We start from the raw sequence: 6,516 nt of genomic DNA, 5'->3' as shown, positions 1-6,516 counted from the left end.
CATAAGGAAGTCCAAGATCAAGTGCCAGCATGGTCAGGTTCTGCTGAGAGCTCTCTTGTTGGCCACCTTCTTGCTATGTCCTGACATGACAGAGAGAAAGGGTGCAACATCTCTGGTCTCTTCTTACATGGGCATTAATTTTGTCACGAGGACTTCACCCTCATGAACTTATCTAAGTGTAATTGTCTCCCAAAGGCCCATCTCCAAATGCCATGATGTTGGAGATTAGGGCTTCAATATATGAATTTGGGGAGGGGGATATAAACATGCAGTCCATAACAGTGCCCTCATCATCTATGACATAATCATCCTAAAAAGCTTTAAGTTGCTGGCAATATCACTGGCTTGTATACAACCCCAACCACACATGAGTAGAGGAAAGGAATAAGAATAATAAAAAAAGGGATCCCTGGGTGGCGCAGCGGTTTAGCGCCTGCCTTTGGCCCAGGGCGCGATCCTGGAGACCCAGGATCAAATCCCACGTCAGGCTCCCGGTGCATGGAGCCTGCTTCTCCCTCCTCCTGTGTCTCTGCCTCTCTCTCATCTCTCTCTGTGTGACTATCATAAATAAAAAGAATAATAAAAAAAGAATAATAAAAAAGAATACACAATTATGAGTCCAGGGACCTGGGATCTTATACAATCTCTGCCACATCTTGATCTTAAACCACATCATTTCCTTGGGCCACACCTTGCTTACCAGAAAAATGAATGAGGCAGGATGATCTCCAAAGTATCATCAGCTTTAATAAATAAGATTCTGTGACTGTATGACTAATGTATACTATGGGATCAGTAAGAAAACGCACCGTAAACATCATTGAGAAAAATTGTACAAAGAATGAATGTGAACAAAGCAGATAATTGAAATGGTCATTTTGCTAGCGTATCTCTTCACTTCCAGAGGAAATGAACCTGAGATCAACAAAACTTTCCTAATTTAGAACAGATTCACTCTTTTAAAATATGAATGATAATCTATGATACAAACCACTTGCCATTTGTTAGGAGGGTACTCCGTGCTAGCCATTTGATATATTTAGCTCATATAATCCTAAAACAACCCTGCAAAGTAGATTTCATCCTTTCCTTCTCTGCACGCCAACCACACCAGACCTTCGGCAGTCCTTCAGGGTCACCACACTCCTACATCTCCTGGCTCATCACACATCTACTTCTCAATATTTGGGCCTCGGCTCAAATCTCATGTCATATTTTCTGGAAATTTTTTCTTAGTATGTCCCCTGGCTAACGTACCAATCACTTTCCATCCCATCGCCCTGTACTTTTCAGATCACTCATCACTATGTGATATCACTTTATGTGTATATTCTCTCTCTCAATTCCCCACCTTAACCACAGCGTGAGCTCTATGAAGGCAGGGACTTAGCGTACTCATTTGGGATCCTTCTGATGATTGACATCCAACTGATGAGAGTAGAGAGCTCACCATGGAGCAATGGGAGTCTGGCATTCTCCTACCTCTCCTGTTTTATTTCTTGCCTTACTCCCTTCATGTTTCCTCTCCTTCTGCTCTCTTTTTTCTTTAAGATTTTATTTTTAAGTAATCTCTACACCCAATATGAAGCTGGAACTTATAACCCTGAGGTCAAAAGCCCATGCATGGCTCTACCGCTGAGCCAGCTAGGCACTGCTCCTTCTGTTCTTGAGGGAGGGAAGCATCAGGATTCATAAATGTTCCTCAGGTAATTCCAATATGCAAGCCACTTTGAAAACCCCCCAGGGTAGGCGCCTGGTGGCTGGTAAAGGCCTCTTCCTGTGGGTTTTTGATGAAAGAGGAAGTTTTCCTAACAGTTGAAAGAACCGAGAGCTGTCCTGGTTGGCAGCCCCAGTTACAGACCTGTGGGTGGAAGTGAGCGTGGACCCGAACCCAGGAGAAGACAGGTGCGCAGAGGGTGCGCAAGCATGCATGTGCTACACCGCACGCCTAAGGAGTGTTGCCGGTTTTCATTTTGAGTAATGAAAAGAAAAAATGTTAACATTTCATCCTGATTCTGCAAAAAAGTAGTCCCTAGTCATTTTCATGAATTTATATTTATATATTTAAATATTTATAATTTATATATATTTATATATTTACAATTTATATATAAATATTTTTAATTTAAACATTTAAATATTTATCTATAAATTATATCTGTTTATATTATAAATGTTTATATATCAATTATTAATATGCAATATTACATATATGTTAGATTATATATAATATACAATGTTGTGTGTATAATATATGCATGAATGTAAAATATATATATAAATATATATAATGTTATGTATAATATATACATATATGCATAATATATACATATATAATATATACGATGTTAATATATATTCATTAATATACTAACATAATAATTAATATATTATTAATATATGTTCTTTTTTTAAGATTTTATTTCTTTATTCATGAGAGAAACAGAGAGAGAGAGAGAGAGGCAGAGACACAGGCAGAGGGAGAAGCAGGCTCCATGCAGGGAGCCCGATGTGGGACTCGATTCCGGGACTCCAGGATCACACCCTGGGCCGAAGGCAGGCACTAAACCGCTGAGCCACCCGGGCTGCCCCAATACATGTTCTTAATATTCAATAATATTACATATTATATATGTAATACGTACATGTATATATGATACATATATGTAATATGTAATAATATATTAACATATAACAATATTTCATAGTAATATATAATTTATGGATTTCACTTGACAATGATGCTTACTGCTGCTTTTATTACTCATATAACAAGTTATAGGCTTGTAAGATCATATCAGAAATTTGGGTATATGAAGCTGAAGTCCATTGTTTGATCTCTAACATATCCAATCTCTGCAAACGGAATCCTGTTATACCCAATAATTCTTTGTAGAGATTTCTACAATATTCTGTCCAATAAGGTGCCACCCTTTTTCTGTGACCTGATCTATAAACAGAAGGGACTAACTGAAATATTTTCAGCACATATTCCATAGCCACAGAGGGTATATAATATCCATTCTTCCAGCAGGGGGCTCTCTCACCATTAGAAGTCTAGATGGGAAAAGATAAAAAATGATCCACTCAGTTGTTCATTGGATTCATTTAACTCACTCACCAAAATATGATTGAGTTCCTGCTAACTATCAAATCCCATTACTTTTCAGGGATACAGTAGGGAGGACTTCATTCTCAGGGAACTTAGAATCTAGTGTCTAATTTTTAGCTGCTTCCACAAGAAAAAATCGTCACTTCCTGTGTAAAAGCTGTTATTACCAGGACATCCATTTGAAGAGGAGGTGATTCTACTTGCTGAGAAAGTAAGTACTTTGGAAAAGAGTCTGAGTACACATTCAAAGTGATTTGCTCTCTGTGCCCTAAGGGATGTATTCCCTCCTGCAACTAGAAGAGAAATTGCCTCTGTTTCTTCCATAGCCTCTGCTGAGATCCAGCCACTGCTCTATTTTGAGGGGGGGGGGGGGGGGGGAAGGCTAATCAATCTAGTGGGACAAGCTTTCTATGCCAATTATTTCAGATTTCCGGTCTTAGAATTTATTATTCTAAGAGTGATGAGGGAATTAGGAACAATATTCAAGATTCAGACGTCATAAACATCACCTAGTTCAGTGGTAGGCAAATGGTTTTGTTCAAGGACCAAATAAAAAATTAAGATTTTTTTCAGATTGCGCTGTTGTTTTCCTTCCAAATGAAAATGATATTATTGCATCTTATGGGAGAAAATAATTTTTACAACTTGGATTATCCACTTGAATGAATGCTGTCAGTATAAAAGAGAAGATTGGTATTCCTTTATGGACCACTAGAACATCAACCTCTGAACATACTCAAGAGGTAAAACGTGGTTGCAGCTTCTAATCTTTCTTCTTAATATTTTGGGCTAGAAGCAGCCCAAGGACCAAAGCATGTACATTACTGATCTAGTGTCCAACTCTCTAATTTGGCAGATTAGGGGTCTAGAGCCCAGAGAGGAGGCAGGACTTGTGCCACACAGTGAGCTCTCAGGGCATCTTTTTAGAGAAATTGTTTTTATTATTTTTTATATATATTTTTAAAGATTTTATTTACTTATTAAAGAAGGACACAGAGAGAAAGGCGGAGACATAAGCAGAGAGTGGCAGGCTTCCTGTGCAGGACTCGATCTCAGGACCCCGGGATCAAGACCAAAGCCAAAGGCAGACGCTCAACCACTGAGCTACCCAGGTTTCCCAAGAGATTGTTTTTAAAGATTGTGAAATCACAGCATCTTAAAGTTAAAATGAATCTTAGGAAATCAATCAATCCAACCTTCTGCCCCAAGGGAAAGCCACTTTGATAGCACCCCTAAAACAACATCATGCAAGCAGTGATAGATTGCTAATTGTGTTCTAGCTCTCAAATGGCCCACTCCATCTTGAGTTTTCTCATTGTACAAAAGTCATACATGGGGCCCACAGATAACTTCTTGTCATTGTTTCTAGTTTTGTTGTCTGCATCTATATAAAGAATTATACGGCAATTGCTTAAGGACAGTGATCATAACCCCAGTTCCCTTTTCCAACCTAAATATCCTCCACTTTTCAGCCATATTCTGTATGCTATAGTTTCTCTTGACATCCTCAAATCCCAGCCAGACCCTAACATGTGATGCCAAATGTGACACTTTTCAGCTGAATCTGTCAAGCAATGAGAATGGTGCAAAGTATGTCCACTTCCCAGGACACATATTTTACCTACAGAGAGAATAAAGAAGACTCACTCTGAGCAACTAGAAGAAAAACTGCTTTTTGTGCCATTTCAACCTATCGGAGGCTTGTTCAGTGTAGCCAGTTCTCCAGGCTAAAGAATTAGTTTGTTTAGAGAAGCAAAAATCAAAACGTTTCATGCATATGATAGCAATACAAATCAACCCAAAAATTCCAAACACTACCCCCTCTACCAAGTCCCAGGGCTCAGGCTCAGGGTTAAATGGGTTTAAATGGGTCAGTGAATACTTAAAGGTCAGTGCTCTCTGGGAGATACTATTGTCATGACGCACATATTCTCCAATACCTAGAGATAGAACTATAAGGGGTCTTTGGTCTCAAATAATAAGCACACCAAGAAACCCACCATGGAATCAACAATGTAAATTCTATTAATAAATAATATATGAATGTGTTTATGCAAATCAGTGAGTAAAAAAATACCCACTGCAACAATTTCCAGATAATGTCCATTTCCTAAATCTAGTTTCAGCTAATGAACCATGGTGGAAACTAATCAATTGCCCTCAATCTGGCTGGAACTCTTTATGATACTTTCAGCGGTTCTGCAGTCACTCAAACGGTCCCAGATTAATGCCAAGAAGTCCATATTGGCAAATGCCCAGAATTTTATACTCACTTCCAACACCTTACTTGAATTGTCCTCTGCATCTTTTCAGCTGGAAACCAACCACATACTCACCTTATTGTCAGCGTGTCAGGGGAGAGTTTCGGAGGCTCACAGTGACATATGCTTTGGTCAAAAATAAGTCACATATGTGAGTATTGGAATAAAATATTTTAATTAATATCTTCAGAAAATTTAGAAGTCACAGTCCTAATACCTCTCCCCATTTGGACTTGGGCCATATTCAGTTTTACTGAGATCCTATCCTAATGTGTAAGCTATTAAAATATTTCACCCACACACCATTTACTCTGTTTGGAGACATTTTAGCCCTCAAACATGGGACATTAAGATAATAGCTAATAATGTACTTACTGAAATTTGTTGGGTATCTTGCAGAAACTATTTTACCTTCATAAATAACCTTTTCATACTTGTATTTTATTCATCCATGTTCTGCAGACGAAACTGGGTTTTAGAAAAGTGAATTCATTTGTCCAAGGTGGCTTAGGTAGGAGGACAGAACTGAGATTAGGTCCCAGGTCTGCCTCCAGACTTTATGCAAAGCACCACACTCCACAGAGAATGCTTCCCCCTGAGGAAGGAAGGATCTGAATTATGGCTCTATGTCTTCTACGTGGGAAGCATAAAAAGTACCTGGTCTGAGAAGAACTCATTTCACTTCTGACAATGTTCTTAAACATCAAACCAAATGTGTACACCTATTTCCTAAATACTTATTTTTGAAAGTCCTGAAATCATCTTCAACCCGATGTTAAGATCCAAATCCATCAGCTCTTTTTCCCCCATTAGGAAGACAGCTTCATGTGGTGAAAATCGCAGAGTTGGAAGTTAGAAAACAGAGTTCTAATTATAATCTCACCATCCACTATTATGGATAAGTTATTCCCTGGAATCTATTCTCTCAAGCCTAAAATGAAAATAGTAGGGATGCCTGGGTGGGTCAGCAGTTAAGCACCTGCCTTCGGCTCAGGACGTGATCCTGGAGACCCAGGATCAAGTGCCACGTTGGGCTCCCTGCATGGAGCCTGCTTCTCCCCCTGCCTATGTCTCGGCCTCCCTCTCTCTGTGTCTCTCATGAATAAATAAATAAAATCTTTAAAAAAAAAAGAAAATAGTAAT

General features: G+C 38.9%; 1 long non-coding RNA gene across 1 annotated transcript; it reads left to right on the top strand.

Moving 5' to 3' along the window:
• Positions 1-2,972: 2,972 nt before the first annotated feature.
• LOC118350871 (uncharacterized) lies at positions 2,973-6,271 on the top strand. The gene is made up of 4 exons (XR_004805495.2): positions 2,973-3,323; positions 3,686-3,855; positions 5,426-5,524; positions 6,187-6,271. It is a non-coding gene; the product is annotated as an uncharacterized LOC118350871 (long non-coding RNA).
• Positions 6,272-6,516: the final 245 nt, after the last annotated feature.

This window comes from Canis lupus, chromosome 16 (assembly GCF_003254725.2).
Source record: "Canis lupus dingo isolate Sandy chromosome 16, ASM325472v2, whole genome shotgun sequence".
Taxonomy (NCBI): domain Eukaryota; kingdom Metazoa; phylum Chordata; class Mammalia; order Carnivora; family Canidae; genus Canis; species Canis lupus.
The sequence above is the reverse complement of the archived record's forward strand: the minus strand, read 5'-3'. Positions and strand labels throughout refer to the sequence as shown.